At 42.6% G+C, this 25,071-nt stretch overlaps 1 protein-coding gene and 1 long non-coding RNA gene across 3 annotated transcripts in view; one reads left to right on the top strand and one right to left on the bottom strand.

The window, feature by feature from the left end:
• LOC141051975 (uncharacterized) overlaps positions 1-25,071 on the top strand; it is a 212,860-nt gene that overhangs the window by 89,529 nt on the left and 98,260 nt on the right. For both annotated transcript variants that reach the window (XR_012220721.1, XR_012220720.1), the window contains exons 2-3: positions 5,717-5,858; positions 5,930-6,013. This is a non-coding gene — a long non-coding RNA (uncharacterized lncRNA). The remainder of the gene's footprint in view (positions 1-5,716; positions 5,859-5,929; positions 6,014-25,071) is intronic.
• CRX (cone-rod homeobox) overlaps positions 1-25,071 on the bottom strand; it is a 68,172-nt gene that overhangs the window by 4,525 nt on the left and 38,576 nt on the right. The window contains exon 2 of the mRNA XM_073549131.1: positions 3,022-3,070. The gene's annotated coding sequence lies outside the window, so the exon portion shown is untranslated. The remainder of the gene's footprint in view (positions 1-3,021; positions 3,071-25,071) is intronic.

The raw sequence follows: 25,071 nt of genomic DNA, 5'->3' as shown, positions 1-25,071 counted from the left end.
AATGATACTTATTAACGGTCTCAAGATCTTCACAACTGGCAGGTTTTGCTATGGGACCCACAGCATTGTCTTAGTGATTAGTGTATTCGTCAATGGTTAGTGATTGTGGGAAATTACAAGGTTTTATGGATCACTTTAAACTTTGATTATTGGCTTTCACTATTTTAAATATATACATGAATAAGATAAAAGCACAAATACCCCCAAACAAATACATATATAAAAAATGCAATAAATACGGTACATTTAAATTAACATTTGGTACTTGGAAGAGAAGCTGGAAGAGATGAATAGCTATAATTAGGTTATAACATGGTGTCTATTAGTGGAGCTTGTTTAAGAAAGAATGATAGCTAGATTAATAGAAAGATAATAGATAGATAGATAGATAGATAGTAGATATATATATAGATAATTATAGATTGATAGATACTAGATAATAGATAGATACATAATAGATAGATAGATATGAGATAGATCGCTTTGATATTAATAAATATTAGATATGACATAGATGGATGATACATAAATGTGGGCCCTCGCTCCATTCTAACCTGCATATTTCAGGATAACCATGTGAGAGGAGGTGACCCTACCGGTATATCATCCTTGGTTCCTCAGACCTGATTGATCAGTGTGGACCCATCAGATCTGTTTGCTCAGGTAATGTCCAGGAGATTCACTTACACCCTCATTAACACCTCCACTTAGGTAATTACTTCCAGGGAATCCTTGTGTGCAGAAATCTCATCAGGATATCAAGGAGACGGACAATGATGTCCTACATCCCGATCACTGATATGAGGGGGCCAGGGATAAGACCCACTTATGATAACTGCGCTATATCAGTCAGATTGACTATAAGGTACAATATACCATTTTTGTGAAGTGGTCGTGGTGGTACAATCATATCCAGAAAAAGGACTGAGATAAAATATATCCTCTATAAAGCCTGGGGCATAGGAAAAAGAGGGCTGGTAGATGTCGGGGGGGTCAAAAATGCGGCATGCTACCCTGCTCAGGATATGTAGATAAAGGGTTAGGAAAACTATTGCTGGGATATCTATAGTGATCTGCAATCTTTGGTTCTCCAGCCATTGTGTAACTACTACTCCCAGCATTTTCTAATCTACCACTGCTGTAAATGCCTATCATCATAGACTATTAGTGCATCTGACCAACACCAAGTGCGTATTATAATCAATCTGTGGTCTAATATATTCTCTAATTACTCTGAACTTCTTTCATGGCGGTGATAGATGGGATGGGATTTCTGTGGGATCAGTAATATATACGATCGCTGCTTCTAGGCACTGACAGGCCTGTGGTCACATGTAGGTGGCTATGGTCGGATAGCACTTAAAAAATAAATAACAATTAATTGTGTCTTCCTCCTGATCTGCTGTAACGAGGCCATGGTTTGGGTTCCTGTAAAGGCCCCGTCACACATAAAGATGCACCAGCGATCCCGACAACGATACGACCTTGTTAGGATCGCTGGTGCATCGCTACATGATCGCTAGGGAGCTGCCAAACAGGCAGCGTCACCAGCGATCCGCACCAGCGAGGACGCTGGTATCCAAGGTAAATATCGGGTTACTAAGCGGCGCGCGTCACTTAGTTACCCGATGTGTACCTTAGAAACCTGCGTGCTCACGCCGGGAGCTGCCAGCACGCAGGTTTCTAAGGTACACATAGGGTAACTAAGTGACGCGCGCTGCTTAGTAACCCGATATTTACCTTAGATACCAGCTCCCAGCGTTTGCTTAGAGCGCTGGGAGCTTGCTGATCGTTGGCTCCCGCTGCCACACACAGCGATGCGCGCTGGCCAGCGGGAAAGCAGCGATGAAAAAATGGCCCAGGACGATAGTGCACGATCAGCGATACCCGGCGGGGGGGGGGGGGGGTCGCTGATCCCCATCACACCAGCGAGATCGCTGTGGCGTCACAAAATCAGCGATCTCGCTAGCAAGATCGCTGCGTGTGAAAGGGCCTTAAGTCCTCACTTAGCAGGAGAACATTCCACAAGCGCCCAACAACACAACATATTTAATAGGAGATTAACTTAATGTGTCTGAGAGGAGTAGGGCGAAATGACAGACAAAAGACCATCCCAAAATATTACACTGAGCGGTGTGGCCCTCATAATTAGAGAGAATGACCCAACCCCAACTGCTACAGCAACGACAGCTGCGTCTGTGTGTCTGGCGGGGTGCTTCTGTCAGTGTACTGCCACCTAATAGTGCAGAAAGATAGAGATAGGTAGATAGATAGATAGATAGATAGATAATAGATGGATGGATAGATAGATACAGTAGATAGATGTAGATAGATAATAGATAATAGATAGATAGATCATAGATAATAGATAGATAGATAATAGATAGATAGATAGATAATAGATGGATAGATAGATAGATGTAGATAGATAATAGATAGATAGATCATAGATAATAGATCATAGATAATAGATAGATAGATAGATAATAGATAGATAGAGAGATGATAGATAGATAGATACATCGATAGATAGACAGATAATAGATAGACAGTAGATAATAGATATATAGATAAATAATAGATTAATAGCTAGATAATGGATAGGCAGAGATAGATAGAAATATGATAGATAGATAGATAGATAGATAGATAATGGATAGGTAGAGATAGATAGATAGATAATGGATGATAGATAAATAATAGATAGCTAATAGATAGATATAAATAGATATATTGATAGATAGATAATAGATAGATAGATACATAGATAATAGATAGAAGATTGAATTGTCAAAAGAAAGAAAGAAAAAAAAATGGAAATTGGATGGAAAGACAGACAGATCCTATGATAATAATGTAGTGTGATCCCATGTATTTATGAGCATATAATTCAATAGGAGAATAGAAAAGATATTGCATAAGTATAGTTCAGTTTAATAAGATCTAGATAATACGTGTAAGTTAAATGTGTAAAAGGTAAAAAAGAGATGTATAGAACAATAGACAGATAATTCTACATACCTTTTTCCAATTCCGAAGTAGTGAATATATTGAAGTCACTTCTTGCTTTCTGAAAAAAATAAAAAATAAAATAGAGATTGTTCTAAGAGTTTCATGTTTAAACATCTGTGTTAACATTCTCAGTGCTGGGTATGGAGAAGAGGGTGACTGTCACCTGCTCTTTCAGGGTTAATGGCCTGAATAACACAGATCACATTGGGATTAATATGTTGGCATAAATGCCCCTTGTCCGGGGAGTCAGGTTAACCCTTTTACTGTTCCTAAGCACTGCTGATGCACTATGTTTGGCGTTTCTCATACAGTGGAAATTCAGCTCTGCTACATCAGTATTTGTATCCATATAAGTATTTATACCTCTTATATCTATCTATCTAAGTATCATCTATTATCTATTATCTATCTATCTATCTATCTATCTATTATCTATGCATCTAAGTATCATCTATTATCTATCTATCTATCTATCTCTCTATCTATCTATCTATCTATCTATCTATCTATCTATTATCTTTATATTTACTATCTATCTATCTATCTATCTATCTATCTATCTATCTATCTATCTATCTATTATCTTTATATTTACTATCTATCTATCTATCTATTATCTTTATATTTACTATCTATCTATCTATCTATCTATCTATCTATCATCTTTATATTTACTATCTATCTATTGATCACTAATCACATTTATTTATCCATCTATGTTTCTAGCTATATATCACTCTTATATTTGTCTCTTTATTTTTTCCTATCTCTGATCTATTCATGTATTTATTGCTCTTCTGTATATTTATCTGTCTATGTAATAGGTCATATCTATCTCATATTTATCTACCATTTTTCTTATTCAATTTAGATGTTATCTAACACTTATTTCTATTATATATTTCATATATCATTAAAAACTGCCAGGTTTAAGTCTGTAATACACTTCTAATTCTAGTATATGATTGTGCGTATGTAGCAGAGCTGAATTTGCAATTAATATGATTAATCATTAGTTATATCTCGTGCAGCTAAGACAGTGCATCACTATGAAAAAGACATGAAGTTGTGACTGTGCCCCGGGTCAGATCACAAACACATCTCCGCTATATCTGCACATAGTTTACTTACAATTAAAATCAGTCACTTCCATACTTTATAAAGGCCACTGATCCCCAACATGTGCGAGGAGCTGGCCCGGCCGGGAGGTGAAAGTAGAGGAAGGGCCGGCGTCTAAGGGAGCACATGGTGGAAGGCAGAGAAATTCCCTTAGTGGGAGTGTGTGTTTTAGTGAAAGATTTGGTACCACGGGCAATGTCTTCTTAGAAAATACACCAGAGCCTTTGTTAAAAACAAGTTAGAACCTCGGCGAGTGTGAGAGGAAAATACAAAAATTCCAATAAAACTCCTGATGATGGGATGGGGCAAGTCAGAGCGATGAAAATAATTATAAGGCCCACAATTTACAATTAATGTCTTCAACCATACAATGCGTGTACAAAAGTTGGTGTCTCATATACAGTATATATATATATATATATATATATATATATATATATACAGTGCATAAGTATAACATAAAAACATCTACTTGTAGATCCATCCATTCATCAATCCATTTTCTTTCTATTTATCCATTCATCCATCTAATAACTTTTGCGTGTACTTCTATTTGAGCTTATCAAGTGTAAATCCATGGCTTTCAACTTTCTTCTTGCAGAGCAATGAGGGATATGCGTCTGTCTGTCTATCTATCTATCTATCTATCTATCTATCTATCTATCTATCTATCTATATCTATTTCTATATCTTTCTCTATATCTATATCTATCTATCTATCTATCTATCAATCATCTATCTATTATCTATCTATCTATCTATCTATCTATTCTTCCCACCTTTCTGTCTAGTTCTCTTTCAGTCTTTAAAATCTAAATCCATGTCTTCCAACCTTGTTCTTGCAGGGCACCGTTGAATACATCAGATATATATCTAGATAAAGTGACCCTTGTCTTGAATTTTTTCTCCTAATGATGTTGACCCTAAATATCTGTCATCTATCTCTCTACCTATAAAGAGTGTCTAAGTAAAATATCTATCCATCCTTTATATTTTCCGTCTATTTCTCTTTGATAAGTCCATATCTTCCAACTTTTTTTCTTGCTCGACGCTGAGAAATATGTGAATGGTATTCTGAAAAGATATGTATCCAATTATCTACCCATTTGTCTAACTAACTACTATCGATCAATTTAATATATATCTATCAAAAATATTTATTGATTCGAAGTATCTTTCCAGCTTTATCACATTTTGTCTACTCCTCTTTCCATTTAGGAAGTATAACTCCATGTCTTCTAACTTTCATCTTCTGTAGAACAATGAAATATTCTATCTATCTATCTATCTATCATCTGTCTAATAATTTATGTATTCAGAATATATGCCATATATATATACATCCTTTTGACTTTCTGTTTAGTTCTCTTTGAGTTTTTGGGGCTAAGTCCATGTCTTCCAACTATCTTCTTGCATAGAACTATCTATCTGTGAAATATCATATGCTATCTATCTATCTATCTATCTATCTATCTATCTATTCAGAGTATCTACCTAAAGTATCTATCCATCCGTCTCACATCCTCTCTAGATCTCTTTGAGTTTACGAAGCATAAGTCCATGTCTTCTAACTTTCTTCTTGCAGGACACGGATGAATAGGTGAATGTTCTCCTGAAAAGAGATGTGTCTGGATAAAGAGACCCTTGTGTTGTGTTTATTTCCCGTGCTGTTGACCCCAACATAAAGAAGTTAATCTAGATCAGAGGAGCCGAGCTGTATTATCGGGGTAAGAACTTTAAATCATTAGTCATAATTTTATCAGGATGGCTAAACCTCTCTATTTTAAATCTGGATCAGATATCCTGCGGATAGAAAACTGGAAGAGGAATGAGATTCAGAGCCTTACCTCGGAGCCCTGCGGACCAGGAGCCAGGAGCGCAGGTAGATATGGGTGCTTGGCACAGGAGATTCCACTGAAGGAAGCTGCAAGATGAGGGCATCAGGACCAAATAAGGATCACTAAAGATAGTTGGGTGACCATCTTTAAGCCAGAGGGGTGGTGATGTCATGGAGCATTGTGTGAATTTCACTGGTTAATGTGAGGAGTGTGGCATTGGGTTGGGGGGTAAGAAGGAGGTGGACTGGCAAAGGGGAGGGCGAGAGGTCTGGTATGGAGGTGACATTGCTTCAATGCCCACCCTGGCTCGTGTTTGCTGTGTGTTGAGTTAATCCCAAAATGACATGCCGGGACCAATTAGTGTTTATCTCCCTAGACAGGATGCTGACATGTAGACTCCCTTCTGGGGCCTTGGGCAGATGTCCCTGTGGACAGATCTGGTCCCCTTTCTGGTAGGACGTTGGGGGGCAGGTGGGCAATGAGTGGGCGGCCATATGGCCCAGATCGTGGTCACAGTACCATGGGGGTTTTTTTGTGTGTGCGTTGTCTTTGATGTGGTGTCGGCCTCCTTTATGTCACCCTAGTACATAAAAATAATACAGTTATTATATACATGGATGTGGTACGGCTCACTATGTCCCTTCTAGGATAATACTGCAGAGTACACGCAGCCCTGTGGAAAACGGCGCAATATTAGTTATTAGTCCTGAGGAGTTGAACTAACTGACAAACTCAGCTCTACTCAATCTGCATTGAGATTATTTAACCTCCTAATTTCCAGGTCATTGTTTTTCGCTTTTATTCATTTTTTGCTCTTCTTCCAAGAGCAGTAACTCTTTTTTTTTTTTCTCCGTTGACAGTCATACAAGCGCTATTTTTTTTTTTTTTTGCTGGACAACTTGTAGTTTTGAATTACACCATTTTAGCTCTAATGTCGCAAAAAATGGGAAAAATCTTCCAAGAGCAGAGTAATTGAAGAAAACCTGAATTTTCACTATGGTTTTCTTTCAGTGTTCACTTTGCAGTAAAACCAATAAAAATCACCCAATAGTTTTATTCTACCAGTCAGTAGAGTTACGGAGATACACAATTTATATACATTTTTTTACCTAATTAAAAACTTGCAAACAAAAAAAAATTAGCCTCGGTTGCCATAAGAGCTTTTTTATGTTATGGAAGATTGCATTTTTAAGGGCTTTTACCCGTTTGGAGTGAATACGACTTTCTGATCTCTTTTTATTCCATTTTTGTGAAGATCTGAATTAACAAAAAAAGTGACTTTGTCAGTTTGACTTTCTTTTCCATTTTAGCATTCATCGTATGGGACATATATTTTAATATATTATTAATGTGGACAATCACTTGATACCAAATATGTATAAAAAATATATAATTTAGACTTTATTTTGTGTTTTGAGAAAAGGGATTTAAACTTGTCTCTCTCTCTCTCTCTCTCTCTCTATATATGTAATATTTTTATATTTAAAATTAGAGTTGAGCGACTTTGGTCTGATCGGGTCTCGTGAAACCCGAATGAAACAAAATTTGAGTCGGATGAAACTGGTCCGACTAGGGCAAAAAAAAGTTGGAGTTTCGTCCGAAAGCCGACCCCAATGCAAGTCAATGGGAAATAAAAGTCGTCATTGAGCGGATGACATTCATCAAAAGTCGCTCAACTCTATTTAAAATATAATATGTGTGTGTACAGTTGTGCTCAAAAGTTTGCATACCCTGGCTGAATTTTTGCTTTCTTGGCCTACTTTCAGACAATGTGAATGATAAGGCTACTTTCACACATCCGTTTTTTGCCGTCAGGCACAATCCGTCCAATATGGAAAAAGACGGATCCGGTGTAGTTAGGGGAAAAACTGACGCAACGCATCCGTTTTTTAGCCGGATCCGTTCTGAACTTGTGACCCCGAGAAATGCAGTGTGCGCATGTCTGGGAGGAGAGAGAGAGAAATACTGATCCAGTGGCCGGATTTGTCCATTGACTTGCATTGTACCCAAGAGCCGGTAGCGCCGCATCCGCTGCTGTCCGTTTTTTTCGCCAGACAAAAAAAAGTTCCAAGACGCGTTGTGTCCGGCCGCCGGAAACCAAATTGTAGACGGATCCAGAAAAAAACGGACGAAACGTAAGCACATGCGGCACGATCCGGCGCATGTGTTAGTCAATGAGAAAAAAACGCAGCCGCCGAAAAAAAAAGGATCCTTTTTTTAAAAAACACGCCGGATCGCGCCTGACGGCAAAAAACGGATGTGTGAAAGTAGCCTTACACCAAAACTTTTCCTCTTTGACAAAGTTTCCTGTGCCTTTGTAGCTCATACAGCCCCAAAACATCAGCGATCCACCTCCGTGCTTTACAGTAGGAATGGGGTTCCTTTCATCATAGGCCTTGTTGACCTCTCTCAAAATGTAACGTTTATGGTTGTGGCCAAAAAGTTCAATTTTGGGCTCATGACTCCAAATTGCCTTGTTCCAGAAGTTTTGAGGTTTCTCTCTGTGCTGTTTTATGTATTGTAGGCTAGATAATTTGTGGCATTTGCGCAGTAATGGCCTTCTTCTTCTGCTAAATTCCTGTGTTACTTTCATAAATTCCACATGGTCTATGCTGTACTGCCGGTATATAAACTCTCTGCACTTCTCTTCAGGACTGGAATGTTTGTTATAGGGTTTTCCTACTGAGATACAAAAACATGGTGAATGTAACGTAGACTTTGCACAATTATCATTGTTTTGTTTGTATAAGTTCTTAAGCCCCTGAAATACGGACGGATAATTCAGTCAATAGGACTAATAGTTATACCTTGTTTTCTATTATGGGGGATGGCTGCGGGAGGCTATGGCAATCTGTGAGATAGATGTGACATCAATTATAAATTACAAAAATACATAGGTAGACATGATATATATTGTCCAGCTTTGAGGTACAAGTCTTCAGTCACTCTTTGTGACTGCAGACTTGTGAATCCTCATAGCACATACTGTTCACACTGCGAGGATTCTCCAATTCCGGCATCGGGTGGTCATGTAACCACAGGTATGCATTTTGTATACTTCCAGACAGATTCCAACGGTGGTCATGTAACTACAGGTATGCATTTTGTATACTTCCGGACGCATTCCAACGGTGGTCATGTAACCACAGGTATGCATTTTGTATACTTCCGGACACATTCCAACGGTGGTCATGTAACTACAGGTATGCATTTTGTATACTTCCGGACACATTCCAACGGTGGTCATGTAACTACAGGTATGCATTTTGTATATTTCCGGACACATTCCAACGGTGGTCATGTAACCACAGGTATGCATTTTGTATATTTCCGGACACATTCCAACGGTGGTCATGTAACCACAGGTATGCATTTTGTATACTTCCGGACACATTCCAACGGTAGTCATGTAACCACAGGTATGCATTTTGTATACTTCCGGACACATTCCAACGGTAGTCATGTAACCACAGGTATGCATTTTGTATACTTCCGGACACATTTCAACTAGACGTGTCCGGCCTCACTCAATACATTCCCAATGAGCGTAGCAGTGCATGTCTAGTCTGCACATGACAGCATATATGCAAATCACATACTTGCAGTCATGTGCCCACCGCTTCGGGTGATGGCACCAGAGAATCCGCACATGTCTGCAAGCACATAGAGTGACTCGTACCCCAAGGCCGGACAACCCCTTTAAATTGATAGGCAATAGATAATTATGATATTGATAATTCTGACCATCAGCATTCGAAAATGAGGTGGTAAAAAATAGCAGTGGTTTATTTGGGAGCTGTACTGTTGTATGTCACATGGTTGTGTACTACACTGCTATTTTTTACTACCGTAATTTGGAGCGCTTCCATTTTTGGGGCTTATATACAGGAGGATACGGAGTCAGTAGCCAGATAGATGCATTGATATTCAATGATGATCTGCAGTCAAACATTTCCCTTAAAAAAATTCTCTTAATTATGGTGCTTGAACCTCTAGGTTCAAGCAACATATTGTAATCTGATTTCTTATATTTTATTATTATTATTCTACTTCTTCTCCACGTTTTCTGCAATTAATGCAGCCCGAACCGCTCGGCGCAGAGACCCCATTCAGGCGGCGTTTCGAAGCCCTCCATCCGATTTGTAGCTTTTTAAAAAATCGCATTTTAAGCAAAAATTTTCCCATAGGAATTAATGGCGACCTTTCCATGACCCCCAACTGACATGGATTGAAGCCACAGCGCAGGTGCAGTGACCTTACAAAGATGGCAGCTATGCAAATGCAGCTTCCACACATGACCTGTATTAGCTAATAGAAGCTGACAGATCGCTGATTCAAGGTCTTAAAGGCGCAGCGCGCCAATGGCTTCTGAAACGCCCCACCCAGTGATGGCTAACCTTGGCACTCCAGCTGTTGTAAAACTACAACTCCCAGCATGCCCCTGCAACCTGCAGCAGTTGAGGCAGCAGTTGAGGCATGCTGGGAGTTGTAGTTCTCCAAAAGCTGGAGTGCCAAGGTTCGCCATCACTGCAGTCGGACGCCATAGTGGCTTTAGAAGCCCAGTGTGCCAAAGTGGCCCCTGAGGGGCCCGGAGCGCCAAAGTAGCCCCTGAGGCAAAGTGGCAGCATGTGTCAACATGGCTAAAGTGGCTACCAAGTGGCCAAAGTGGCTACCGAGGTGCCGAATGTGCCAAGTGGCTACCAAGTGGCCAAAGTGGCTACCAATTGGCCAAAGTGGCTACTGAGGTGCCGAATGTGCCAAAGTGGCTACCAAGTGGACAAAGTGGCTACCAAGGTGCCAAATGTGCCAAAGTGGCTACCAAGTGGCCAAAGTGGCTACCAAGGTGCCAAATGTGCCAAAGTGGCTGCCAAATGTGCCAAAGTGGCTACCAAGGTGCCGAATGTGCCAAAGTGGCTACCAAGTGGCCAAAGTGACTGCCAAGTGGCCATAGTGGCTACAGAGGTGCCGAATGTGCCAAAGTGGCTACCAAGTGGCTAAAGTGGCAACCGAGGTGCCGAATGTGCCAAAGTGGCTACCAAGTGGCCAAAGTGGCTACCAATTGGCCAAAGTGGCTACAGAGGTGCCGAAAGTGCTAAAGTGGCTACCAAGTGGCCAAAGTGGCTACTGAGGTGCCGAATGTGCCAAAGTGGCTATACACAACATACATATTCTGACTTTACTTTCTTACAGTCGACACCTGATACACTGCTGTAAAGCTGGCAGCGCTGTTCAAGCACCATGTATTTCCTTGAGGAAATGCCCACCTAGTTTTATGATTGTTTCACGCCTTGACACAGAGTCTCCGGGCTCCGAATGTCTCCAAGATGTCCCCTATGATGAGCTGGATCTAATCTTGAGTAAAAAATTTCCATGTGTAATTGGAATGAGAGGCCGTGACTATTTCTGCAAGATACAGTGTAAAATCTATTTGTTTGCTTTTTGTTGTGGATTTTAAAGCCCCCATACTCATAAGACAAAGGTGGACCAGTCGGACAACACATCGTTCATTAGCAGTAAAAAAAACCAAAAGGATCCCAAGCCACATCAGCCTCATTATATTTTTTAGGCCAATGTTTTTTTTATAGGCTTTTGCTCTATTGTTTTGTTTTTTTTATTGTATTGTATTGTATTTTTTATCTTTGTGCTTTATTGTTCATTTTTTTTACCGTATCGTATCGTATTTTTTATCATTGTGCTTTATCATATCTTTTTTTTAGGCTTGTATTTTATCATTCATTCTATCGATTCAGCCGACATTTTTTCATCATGGTCAAAATCAGCCGATCTTTCTCTGATGTGTACGATGACCTTTACTGTCGAGAGATTTCTTAAGTTAACAGAAAGGGAGAAGCGGAACTTCTACTAATCATTTTAATGTCTATTTTGGTAGGAAACATAATCTCCAGAGAGATAAGGATAACTCAGGGCTGTAAAATGAACGTGAAAAGAGAGAGGTGGCTGCAGAGGAGAAAATGGAGGTCTCAAAGGGATTATTTAGAACTTTTTGGGAATGTCGTAGCTAAAGGGGTGTAAAGATAGAAGCAGTACAAGGTGCCTGAGGGGCGCCAAAAACTGCCTGTAATATACTAAAACCAGATATATTTATAGATAATAGATACAGGTGCTTGCACAAAATTAGAATACCATCAAAATGTTAATTTATTTCGATACTGCAATACAAAAAGTGAAACTCATATATTATATAGAGTCATTACAAACAGAGTGATCTATTTCACGTGTTTTTTCAGCCAATGAAAACCCAAAAGTCATCTCTTAAATTAGAATAATTAACAAAAAACACCTGCAAAAGCTTCCTATGCATTTAAAAAAGTCTCTTAGTCATTTTCAGTAGGCTCCACAATCATGGGGAAGACTGCTGACTTGACAGATGTCCAGAAGGCAGTCATTGACACACTCCACAAGGAGGGTAAGCCACATTCATTATGTCAAGCCACTCATGACCAATAGATAAAACCAGAAGCGTCTTACCTGGACCAAGGAGAAAAAGAACTGGACTGTTGCTCAGTGGTCCGTCCAAGGTGTTGTTTTCAGATGAAAGTAAATTTTGCATTTCATTTGGAAATCAAGGTCCCAGAGTCTGGAGGAAGAGTGGAGAGGCCACAATCCAAGCTGCTTGAGGTCTAGTGTGAAGTTTCCACAATCAGTGATGGTTTGGGGAGCCATGTCATCTGCTGGTGCAGGTCCACTGTGTTTTATCAAGACCAAAGTCAGTGCAGCCGTCTACCAGAAAATTTTAGAGCACTTCATTCTTCCCTCTGCCGACAAGCTTTTTGGAGATGGAAATGTCATTCTCCAGCAGGACTGGGCACCTGACCACACTGCCAAAAGTACCAATACCTGCTTTACAAACAACAGTATCACTGTGCTTGATTGGCCAGCAAACTCGCCTGACCTTAACCCCATAGAGAATCTATGGGGTATTATCAAGAGGAAGATGAGAGACACCAGACCCAACAATGCAAACGAGCTGAAGGCTGCTATCAAAGCAACCTGGGCTTCCATAACACCTAATCATTTTCCAAGCTGGTGTTATAAAGTATTCTAATTTACTGAGATAATGACTTTTGGGTTTTCATTGGCTGTAAGCCATAATCATCAACATTAACAGAAATAAACACTTTAACTAGATCACTCTGTTTGTAATGACTCCATATAGTATGAGTTTCACTTTTTGTATTGAAGATCTGAAATAAATTAACTTTTTAAATGATATTTTAATTTTGTGAGAAGCACCTATATATACTGTATAGAAGTTGAAAACCCGTCCTGATCTTTTTCGCATACTCAGTAAACACGCATATCAGCCAGATTTTTTGTAGACACTTGTCCCGTTTCTCTGGATTTGCAGAAATAGTAGCAGCTGCTGCAGAATGCAGAATACGGACATTTGAGTCACAAAAATGTATGCGACGGATCCATAAACACACATCGCTGCAGGATGAATAATGACTTGTAAGCTTCTGGATACAAACAGCAGAATTTCCATTCCCTTACAGCAAGTAGAGATCTTGTAAATGGTAAAGAATAGAAACAGATGAACTTCTACTGTGATGAAAAGGTGTGTAAGTTATCCCTTATCTGTAGAATAGGGGGATATGTTATTGATTGCTAAACTCCCACCGATCCCAAGAGTAGGATGGAAAAATGCATGGGCACATCCGCTCCCTTCATTCTCTTGCTAGCATTTATATTTTGAGGGAGGCTACTGCTGCCATGTTGAAGCTTTCTAAATGCAGTTGTCAGCGTCTTTTAAGAGGTTAAACTATTGCAAACTAAGCTAGCAAGCGTTTATCGTACGGGCCATATATATACAGTGGATATCGCAAAGGGTTAACAGAACGTATCAATAAATCAACAAAATGAGACAGAAAAATATTCAGAATTGAGAGTCGTCAGTGGTTGATACCTTTTACTGGCTAACTGAAAAGATGGTAACACATTGCAAGCTTTCCACACTACTCAGGTCTCTTCATCAGGCATAGACTAATACAAAATCTGAAGAGTCACATATTTATGCACAGATTTTGTATTAGTCTATGCCTGATGAAGAGACCTGAGTAGTGTGGAAAGCTTGCAATGTGTTACCATCTTTTCAGTTAGCCATTAAAAGGTATCAACCACTGAGAACTCTCAATCCTGAATATTTTTCTATCTACTGGCTAACACGGTACAAAGATATACATCTTTCCTGTATGAGACAGTAATCGGCCATTTTTATAAGTGACGGGTGGTCCTTTTTCTCTTTGTTACCTTCTAAGAGCTAAGGGGAACATATAAAGAAAAATATTTCCCCGGATTGATCATTAATGGCACTATGAGACTTACATTGTAGCGCTATAATCTCGGATATTACATTATTTAAAAACATAAAACGTTTGTGTTCTTTTTCTGGTCATTTTCATTCCTCTTCTGTGACACTCAGATGCCCGGGAGACAGTGGGTTAACGAGCCACATCCCCGCATTCTCTGCTGCTTTTGGTGCAGTTGGTGAAAGGAACGTGTTCCCAGTTCCCTAATCCCAGAACCCAACAGCACACGCGCTTTTAATTAAGGAAACAGATTAGCCCCATCTGTCCGTCAAGATAAATTCTGCTTCAAACTGGGGCAACCTCTAACAACGAGGCTCTTCATTAGGCGACCTTCCCTTACTGGACTTCAGAGCCTGCGATCATAGTGTTCCTCTGTGTTTCCAACATGTATCCATCAGATCCGGGCTCGTACTGAATTGTAGGTTATGATAAATAAGTAAAATAAGTCGATAGATAAAAAAATATATAACTAATTGATAAAGATAAATAAATAGGTAAAATAAATGTGGGATACTTATTAAAGATAAAGATAAATAGTTTTGAAATAGAATTAAATAGATAATAGATAGATGATAGATTGATAATAGATAGAAAATGGATAGATAGATATAGATAATAGATAGCTAGATAATAGATAGTTAATAGATAGATATATAGGTAGATGATATATAGATAATAGATAGATGATAGACAGAGAGATAGATAATAGTCAGATAATAGATAGATAATATACAGATAGATAATAGTCAGCTAATAGATAGATAAAATGGATAGATAGATAATATATAGATAGATAATAGATAAACACGTGGTCAAAATTGTTGGTACCCTTCGTTTAATGACAGAAAAACCCACAATGGTGAGAGAAATAACTTGAATCTGACAAAAGTCGATAGATAAAAAAATATATAACTAAAAGATAAAGATAAATAAATAAGTAAAACATTTTAGATAGAAAATAAATGTGGGATACTTAATAAAGATAAATATAAATACTGTAGTTTAGAAATATAATTAAATAGATAAAAGATAGATGATAGATTGATAATAGATAGATAGAAAATGGATAGATAGATAGATAGATATAGACAATAGATAGCTAGATAATAGATATATAGATAGATGATATATAGATAATAGATAGATGATTGATAGAGAGATAAATAATAGATAGATAATAGTCAAACAATATATAGTGTGGTGTAGTGTTGAGTGGCCGTTATGTATCTCAAAGTGGGTGGCTTTGAGATGGAGACTTATGTATATGTGATCAGCAAGGACATTGCTGAGGTGCTGCGTTAATATATGAGGGAGAAGTCTCCAGGCAACTAGAGAGTTGGGGGAGCCTGGTTAGCTACAAACCCACCCAGGGGGTGTGTTCGAAGCACTGTTGTAAAGAGTGTGAAAATGCCTGAAGGACCTGTGATGAGGTCAGAGTCATGTGACCCAGTGGGCGTGGCTATGAACGATATAATGTGGCCAAGGTGAGTCACATGTGGTGAATGCAGGGACCTGGTTGGTCCAGAGCGGAAGGTCCCGTGAGGAGAGTTGTCTCCTGGATCACAGTATGAGAGGTGGCTGTGAGCAATGGCGATGTGTGCCTGAGAGCTCCCTGGAGGGAACTAACGTATGCGATGGTGAAGCCGTATAAGGAACTCTGATGGGTGAGATAATGATGGGGCTGAATAGCCGATATAATGGACGCTATGCTGATATGAACTTTGTGGTGCTTCCTTTGGTTTATGCTGAATAATAAACCGCATGGACTGTTATAGTTGTGGAAAACCCGGTGCCGGATGTGTTTTGTTCGCTGCAAGCGAGAATCCCCTAATTGGATGACAGCGCTACCTCACATTTGGTGGAGAATGCGGGCATTGTTGTAGCCTTGTTGCTGGGAGCAACGGAAGAGGACTGCAAAGTTTCGGTTGCTAAGGGCAACGGTTTCCAAAGGCGTATGTTGCAGTGCTGGCAACGCTGAGCCAGGAAGGCTGACGGTTGGGGAAGCCACTGCCCTGCTGTGGTTCTGGAACCGTGAGGCGGCCTAGTGAGTAAGGCACTGTCCGGATTGGCGAGCCCAGTGCGGCCGTTTCCCCAGGAAAAAGAGATTGGTGTTGGCTAGGATACCTCTGCGGCAGAGGGGTCCGAGAACCTGCACGGCCAGCAGGTGACGGTCGTGAAAACCGTGTTGTACTGACACGGGCTCAGTGAGAAAGAGACTGGTGGTTGCTATAGGGTGCCTCTGTGGAGAAGAGGTATCCGAGCACCTGTGTGGCCGACACAGGTAACGGACAGGTGTTCGTGTTGTACTGACCTGGGTCAGTGAGAGAGACTGTGTACCTGGAGGGTTCAGTGAGCAAGGTCCTGGAGGGTCAGTGTTGGGAGATTCTAGGAGAAGAATCGTCTTACCGGATCTCGTGGTATGACCTTGGACCTGGTGAGGTGTGAGTGTTGGGCAGTCTCAGGCGGAGACGGATGTCCTGAATAGCACCCGCTGAGCCCCTGGACCTGGTGAGGCCGGTGTGTTGGGAAACCCTGGGAGGAGGGCCGCTCTCTGAATAGCACCCGGTGCGCCCTGTGTGTTGGACGGTCTCAGGTGGAGACGGTACGTCCTGAATAGCACACAGACAGGACACGTGAGGTTTTTTTGTGTGGTGTTTTTTTTTTTTTCTTTTCTCAACTCAGCCTGCGGTGGCTCAGTGGGAGTCAAGAAGGGGACAAGTGGCTTCCGGTAACTCGGCGGGGTTACGAAGGGGACAAGCGGCTTCCGGTGGATCGGCGCGTCCACGAAGACGGCGCAGCAGGAGCTGTGGCAGCACCAGAAGGAACTGGTGTGGTGTCGGTGATCGGTGACAGCAGGAGCTGTGGTGGTGCCAGCAAGGACTTGTGTGGTATCGTTAAAAAGACATAAACTGTGTTGTGTGAACTGTGGTCTAAGAAGACCGGTATAACGGACATGGGGAAATCCAGAAAGGGGGCAGTGGCCCAAATCGGGGTGGTAGCCCAAAAGGGGGTGGAGTCCCGGAAAGGGGCGGTGACCCAAAGTGGGGTGGTAACCCAAAAAGAAGTGGAGTCCCAGAGGGGGGCGGTGACCCAAATTGGGGTGGTAACCCAAAAAGGGCTGGAGTCCCAGGAGGGGGCGGTGACCCAAATTGGAGTGGTTCAGGAAATGGCAGTACTGGTTGCCTCAGTGGGTATGTCTGGGGAACCACAGTGTGTGTGTATGAGTTTTGAGGAGTGCGGCATGGATTTTCCGGATAATGACGGGCCACAGGTGTGTACTGTGATGCTGCACCGGGAAGGAGCCTCTGGTCGGCTGGACTCAGAGAGTTAGGTGACTCTGACAGGAACTCCTCTCGTTTTCTCTCTGACCGAGAAAAACGTCAGGATTCGCTGTAAACACGGGATCACGGCGAACTGTGCAGTAGACAGAGTAATGTTCGAGGGAACTCACTTGGTGAGTGCCAAGAGGGCGGGATACCACGGGACTTAGTCTATGCCTTGGAGAGGGGCCGGGACTTTGTTTTGTTTGATGACATATGTTCGGACGATGGAGACGGTTCGACTGTGGGGCCAGCAGACACTGAGACAGTGATGGCTCCTGACGTGGACAGGTCAGAGGTAGAACTGACCAGACGAAGAAGTACATCTGCCCAACTGACGGACCTGACGTCTCGAGACAAGACAGATGGTGGGCTGGGAGATGAGACGACTGGACTAGACACATTGGTGCTGGACGGTAACTGGAGGGTTCACTCGACTGGTGTGACTGACCCAGTGGTACCCTTTGACAATATAATCAAAGAGGTAGTGGTGAGACATGTGCTGGCCAAAAGAGAACAGAATCGTGAGATACAGTTGATAAAAGAGACAGTGAAGGAACATCTCGAACGAGAAAGAGTGATGAGACAAAAGGCCAAGCACAGAGTGGAGGAGCTCGAGGAAGAAGTCGTGAAGCTCAGAGGTCACCTATCAACGTGGCTCAGCGTGAACAACACCTTAAGAGAGGATGTGGAAGGGCTTGAGAAAGAAGTCTTGGAGCTCAGAGGTCACCTGTCAATGTGGCAAAATGTGAACAAGACCCTTAGAGAAGAGATGGAAGAACTCAGAGGAGTAGTAAAAGGTCTTCTGCGGGAGAAGAGCTTGGACGGAGATGTAGAGCTGCCGGGTCCGAGTGATAACAAGATGGAACTGCCGGTACCCATCTTGTCAGAGGGTAGTGAAGAGATGAGATCTCCTGAAGTTGGTGAGCAAAGAACTGAAGAAGACAGTCACCCGGTCGAGTCAACGGTAGTGAGGGAAGTGTCCGTGGTAAAGCTAGAGCCTTCGGTCCAGGAAGAGAGCAAGACCACGACCTTCCAGTCGGTGATAGAGGTACCAGAAGACATGCAAGAGGCCTGTGCTGAGGAAGGTGTGCATGAGGCTTTCAAAGTGGCGGTCAAAGCGTGTAAGGTGCACTGGGCACCTGAGACTCGGCAGTTGGTGGTAATATCAGCCAGAGAAGATACATCAAACCGAGTGGCTGTCCTGAAAGAAATGCATTTACAATGTCTCCACGCCAAACAGCTGGTCAGGCGGAGTAATATGAAGGCTGCTCGACGCCTAGAGTTAGCAAGGGAGGCTATGGATCGGCTGGGTTTGCGCAAAGATGTGGTCCCGGTACCCAAAGCTCTGATTGGAAGAATCATTGGAAGATCCGGGAAGGTAATGCAAGACTGTTGTGAGTTCATTTTCTGGTCTACCAGTTGTGAGTTCTCCTTCCAGGCTCCCTCTGGTGGTAACAGGAGGTAGTGAGGCTGATTTAATCAGTAGAAATCTGCCACCTGATAATGAGGATGACGATTGGACCTCAGGAATCTCAGATTGGATTTAAGACAGCCGACGCCCTACTCTGGTGCTGGTGATTCCTTCTGCTTGTCAGGTCTTGGTTCTCAGCTCTGTTCCAGTCAGCTCAAGCTAAGTTTCTTTGCTAATGTTCACACTTGATTTTGTTGTTCTATTCAGTTTTTTGTGTGGTCAGCCAGCCCAGGCTGGGGCTGTGCTGAATTTCCACTCTTATTTATCTGTATTTGCCAATTTGCTTTTAGTCCCTTATTAGATTGGCCTCTTTTTGCTCTGTCTCAGAATATTTCAGAGTGCTGATATAGTGGGAAAAGTCTAGTGACTTCAGGGTTAATTTGTTATCAGAAGTGTTGGACATTATTTTGTAGGGTTTGGGGCAGATTGCAGACAGTGTCTTTCCTTTCCTCTCCTTTCTAGTTAGTTTGGGCCCCATCATTTGCTCAGCCTATTTTCCTGCCTGTGTTTGTGTTTTCATCTTGTTTCACCGTCAATACATGTGTGGGGGCTGTCTATTCCTTTGGGGTCTGCTCTGGGGCAGTTAGTTTTCCCCTTTTCTTGCTTTAGGCTTATTTAGCCCTCCGGCCGTGACGAGGCGTCTAGGTTCATCGTAGGTACGCTCCACGGCTGCTGCTAGTTGTGTGGTTAGGATCAGGGATCTGCAATCAGCATAGTTACCAACCTCTCTGGTTTTTCTGGGCTTAGCATGTTTAGGTTTTTTTCCTCCTCGGTGACCCATTCATAACACAAGACCTTGTGAATATCTCCGGTGTGGTGAGGGTGAGGATCCTTCCTGATGAAGACCAGATATCCAGTGAAGTAGGTAGGATTCCCATCATGGTGGATGGCTCCGTGGAGAGCCTGAGAGACTTTCGGATGCTCGTGGAGTATCGAGTGGAGTACCTGCAAGAAATTGAGCAGTTGAATCTGGACCGTCGGCGAATTAATGAAGAAGTACGGAATACCAGGTGGCGGCCGCCTCCAACCCAACAAGATGTAAGGACCCGAAGGGTTCCACCAAGAAGTGACAGGGCAGGTGGCCGAAGAATGTCAGTGAGTGGCAGTTCGACGGGCCGTACGAGGCTGAGAGACATTAGTTCCTTTGAGACGCTGAGTGGGTCAGACTCAGGCCAGACAGTAGACTCAAGTAAGACGGATGACCGTACCAACCGGGGGAGCTGGTCGGGGAACGGAACAAATAGAGAGACGAAGGTGGTGACTAGACAGTGTCTGATGACGCAGACAGACTGTAACTGGAGGGTCAAAGATCAGGACCGATATTCTGACCGCTGGGGGCGGGGGAGGCCGAATGTATTGAGGAGGCCGTATGACAGATGGAAAAGGTTCTCTCGACTTGTGGGGCAAGGTGTAATGAGTGCCCGGTCTCGAGAACCTGATGTATTGTTGTGTGTTCAACCCCACAAGTTTGAACAGAGGGGGGAGGTATGTGGTGTAGTAACCACTGAGTCCGCTAGGGGGTGCTGTGTGGAGGTCCAGAAGAAGGGATGAATGGCAGAGTATTGAGTGGCCGTTATGTATCTCAAAGTGGGTGGCTTTGAGATGGAGACTTATGTATGTGTGATCAGCAAGGACATTGCTGAGGTGCTGCGTTAATATATGAGGGAGAAGTCTCCAGGTAACTAGAGAGTTGGGGGGGCCTGGTTACCTACAAACCCACACAGGGGGTGTGTTTAAAGCACGGTTGTAAAGAGTGTGAAAATGCCTGAAGGACCTGTGATGAGGTCAGAGTCATGTGACCCAGTGGGCGTGGCTATGAACAATATAATGTGGCCAGGGTGAGTCACATGTGGTGAATGCAGGGACCTGGTTGGTCCAGAGCAGAAGGTCCCGTGAGGAGAGTTGTCTCCTGGATCACAGCATGAGAGGTGGCTGTGAGCAATGGCGATGTGTGCCTGAGAGCTCCCTGGAGGGAACTAACGTATGCGATGGAGAAGCCGCATAAGGAACTCTGATGGGTGAGATAATGATGGGGCTGAATAGCCGATATAATGGACACTATGCTGATATGAACTTTGTGGTGCTTCCTTTGGTTTATGCTGAATAATAAACAGCATGGACTGTTAGGCTAAGTGCACACATACCGGAACTCTCGCGGAAATTACCGCGAGAGTTCCGGAATTCCATTCTGCAGGAAAATCGCATTTTAAATTCCCGCGATTTTCCTGCGGAAAAACTAGCATTTTGCAAGCGTAATTAGTTGGAAAATGCTAGCGTTCTCCAAGCGATCTGTAGCATCGCTTGGAGAACTGATTGACAGGTTGGTCACACTCGTCAAACATAGTGTTTGACGAGTTTGACCAACTTTTTACTACTGAGGCCGCCTATGCGGCGTCAGTAGTAAAAGATAGAATGTAAAATAAAATAACAAATAGTGTTATTCTCACCTTCCGGCGTCCCACGCATCCGTTCCCAGTAATCCTTTGCGAAAATGCCCGCGATGACGTCCGTTCTCGCGGGATCGCGATGTCTCGCGGTCATTCGCGATGACGTCGCGCGAATGACCGCGAGACTTCGCGATCCCGCGAGAACGGACGTCATCGCGGGCATTTTCGCAAAGGATTACTGGGACCGGGAGCATGGAGAGAGGCGGGAATACTGCGCGGGACTCCGGAAGGTAAGAATAACAATATTTTTTATTTTAAATTCTATTTTTTACAGGGATATGGTACCCAAAGCCCGGAGGACAGTCTCCTCTCCTCCGGACCGTGGGTACCATCCGCAAATGTTCTGCTTACTTTCCGCATGGTGTGCACAGCCACATGCGGGAAGTAAGCGGAACAATGCATTCCTATGGGTGCGGGATCGCCGCGATTCCGCAAATTAATGAGCATGCTGCGGTTTTTACCGGGAAGCGATTCCGCCGCGGTAAAAACCGCAGCATTAGCACAGCATTGCGGAATCCCATAGGAATGCATGGGATGCTTATTTTTCGCGTTTTCGCGGTTAAAACCGCCGCGGGAACGCGAAAAAAACGCCACGTGTGAACTCAGCCTTATAGTTGTGGAAAACTTGGTGCCGGATGTGTTTTGTTCGCTGCAAGCGAGAATCCCCTAATTAGATGACAGCGCTACCTCACAATAGATAGATAATAGATAGATAATATACAGATAGATAGATAATAGTCAGATAATAGATAGATAAGATAGATAGATAGATAGATAGATAGATAATACACTGCTCAAAAAAATAAAGGGAACACTTAAACAACAGAATATAACTACAAGTAAATCAAACTTCTGTGAAATCAAACTGTCCACTTAGGAAGCAACACTGATTGACAATCAATTTCACATGCTGTTGTGCAAATGGAATAGACAACAGATGGAAATTATTGGCAATTATCAAGACACCCTCAATAAAGGAGTGGTTCTGCAAGTTGGTACCACAGACCACATCTCAGTACCACATCTCAGTACCAATGCTTTCTGGCTAATGTTTTGGTCACTTTTGAATGTTGGTTGTGCTTTCACACTCGTGGTAGCATGAGACGGACTCAGGTAGTGCAGCTCATCCAGGATCGCACATCAATGTGAGCTGTGGCAAGAAGGTTTGCTGTGCCTGTCAGCATAGTGTCCAGAGGCTGGTGGCGCTACCAGGAGACAGGCCAGTACACCAGGAGATGTGGAGGGGGCCGTAGGAGGGCAATAACCCAGCAGCAGGACCACTACCTCAGCCTTTGTGCAAGTAGGAACAGGAGGAGCACTGCCAGAGCCCTGCAAAATGATCTCCAGCAGGCCACAAATGTGCATGTGTCTGCACAAACGGTTAGAAACTGAATCCATGAGGATAGTCTGAATGCCCGACATCCACAGATGGGGGTTGTGGTCACCATAACTTTAAATTAGTATAGAACACATTTTGACTCGCCTGTGGTAAATCATAATGAGAATCACCTGTGATAAATTGTCGGTGCCCATGTGACATGAATTAGCCAATGAATGATGACTTCGCTGTTTTAAAAAGCCACATGGTAGGCTCTGTTCCTTTGTCACAATGGTGAAGTGGTGAAGACAAAAGGAGCTGTCTGAGGACATCAGAACTGCTATTATTAGCGAACACTAGATTACTAAAGGGTATAAGGCCAACTCCAAAGACATTGGTATCCCAGTTTCAACAGTGCGCAATGTTATTAAGAAGTTTTCCAAGCATGGTACCGTCAAGAACCTCCCTGGATGAAAAGGAAAGAGGAAAATTGACAAGAGATGTCTTCAAAAGTTGGTGTGAATGGTGGAAAAAAACACCTTGTCAAACATCAAAAGACCTAAAGGCCAACCTGGGACAGTCTGGGTTCACAGTTTCAACAAGTACCATATGCCACACACTAAACCAAGCAGAGCTTTATGGGTAAAGACCAAGGAAGAAACCATTGCTGAAGAAAAAACATAAAAAGGAACTACTGATCTTTGCCAATGAGTATCGTAACAAACCTCAATCCTTCTGTGAAAATGTTCTGTGGACAAATGAAAAAAAAATTGCGTTTTTTGGCAATGCAAAGCAACTGTTTGTTTACAAACAGCACAATTCAGCCTATAAGGAAAAGATCACCCTACCAACAGTTAAGCAGCGTGGAGAATCCATAATGCTGTGGGATTGCTTTGCTGTGTATGGTACTGGAGGCCTTGACCGTAACACAGGAATCACAAAATCAGAGATTTATCAAGAGATTTTAGAGCGAAATTGTCCTTCCCAGTGTGAGAAAACGTGGTTTGAGTCGAAGATCATGGGTCCTCCAGAAAGACAATGAGCCTAAGGCCTCTTTCACACTTCAGTTTTTTACAATCAGTCACAATCCGCCAGGTTTTGAAAAAAACGGATCCTCAATTTTTTTTTGAGGATCCGTTTTTTTCCCCATTGACTTGCATTAGGCTGGTTTCACATTTGCGTTTTTTTTCGCGGTAATTTAGCGCTAAATAGCGCATGCGTTTTTTTCCCCTATACTTTGCATGGGATGCGCTTATGTGCGCATACACATGCGTTTGTACGCGTTTTACCGCGCATGCGTTTTTTTGCGGTATGCGCTCGGGCGCACAAAATGCAACTTGTTGCATTTTTTGTGCGTCCGATTTGCCTCAAAAAAACGCATGCGCGCGCAATGCGTTTTTTTACAGCAAGACACCCATTATAAGTCTATGGTGAGCATATGTGCGCATTGGCATGCTTATGTATGCGTTTTTTTGCACATGCGTTTTTTTTTTAACCATTAGTTTAGACAATGGAATTTAGGGGTTTGGGTAAAGTTAGGGTTAGTTAAGGGGGTTTAGGGTTAGGGTTAGGGTCAGGGTTAGGGTTAGGGTCAGGGTTAGGGTTAAGTATGGTTTGGTTAAGGGTTAGGGTCAGGGTTAGGGTTAGGGTCAGGGTTAGGGTCAGGGTTAGGGTTAAGTATGGTTTGGTTAAGGGTTAGGGTCAGGGTTAGGGTTAGGGTCAGGGTTAGGGTTAAGGTTAAGTATGGTTTGGTTAAGGGTTAGGGTCAGGGTTAGGGTTAAGTATGGTTTGGTTAAGGGTTAGGGTCAGGGTTAGGGTTAGGGTTAAGGTTAAGTATGGTTTGGTTAAGGGTTAGGGTCAGGGTTAGGGTTAAGTATGGTTTGGTTAAGGGTTAGGGTTAGGGTTAGGGTCAGGGTTAGGGTTAGGGTTAGTGTCAGGGTTAGGGTCAGGGTTAGGGTTAAGTATGGTTTGGTTAAGGGTTAGGTTCATGGTTAGGGTCAGGGTTAGGGTTAAGTATGGTTTGGTTAAGGGTTAGGGTCAGGGTTAGGGTTAGGGTTAGGGTTAGGGTTAAGTATGGTTTGGTTAAGGGTTAGGGTCAGGGTTAGGGTTAAGTATGGTTTTGTTAAGGGTTAGGGTTAGGGTCAGGGTTAGGGTTAGGGTCAGGGTTAGGGTTAAGTATGGTTTGGTTAAGGGTTAGGGTCAGGGTTAGGGTT

The sequence above is a fragment of the Dendrobates tinctorius genome, unplaced genomic scaffold (assembly GCF_039654945.1).
Source record: "Dendrobates tinctorius isolate UK_male_01 unplaced genomic scaffold, ASM3965494v1 ptg000158l, whole genome shotgun sequence".
Taxonomy (NCBI): Eukaryota; Metazoa; Chordata; class Amphibia; order Anura; family Dendrobatidae; genus Dendrobates; species Dendrobates tinctorius.
The sequence above is the reverse complement of the archived record's forward strand: the minus strand, read 5'-3'. Positions and strand labels throughout refer to the sequence as shown.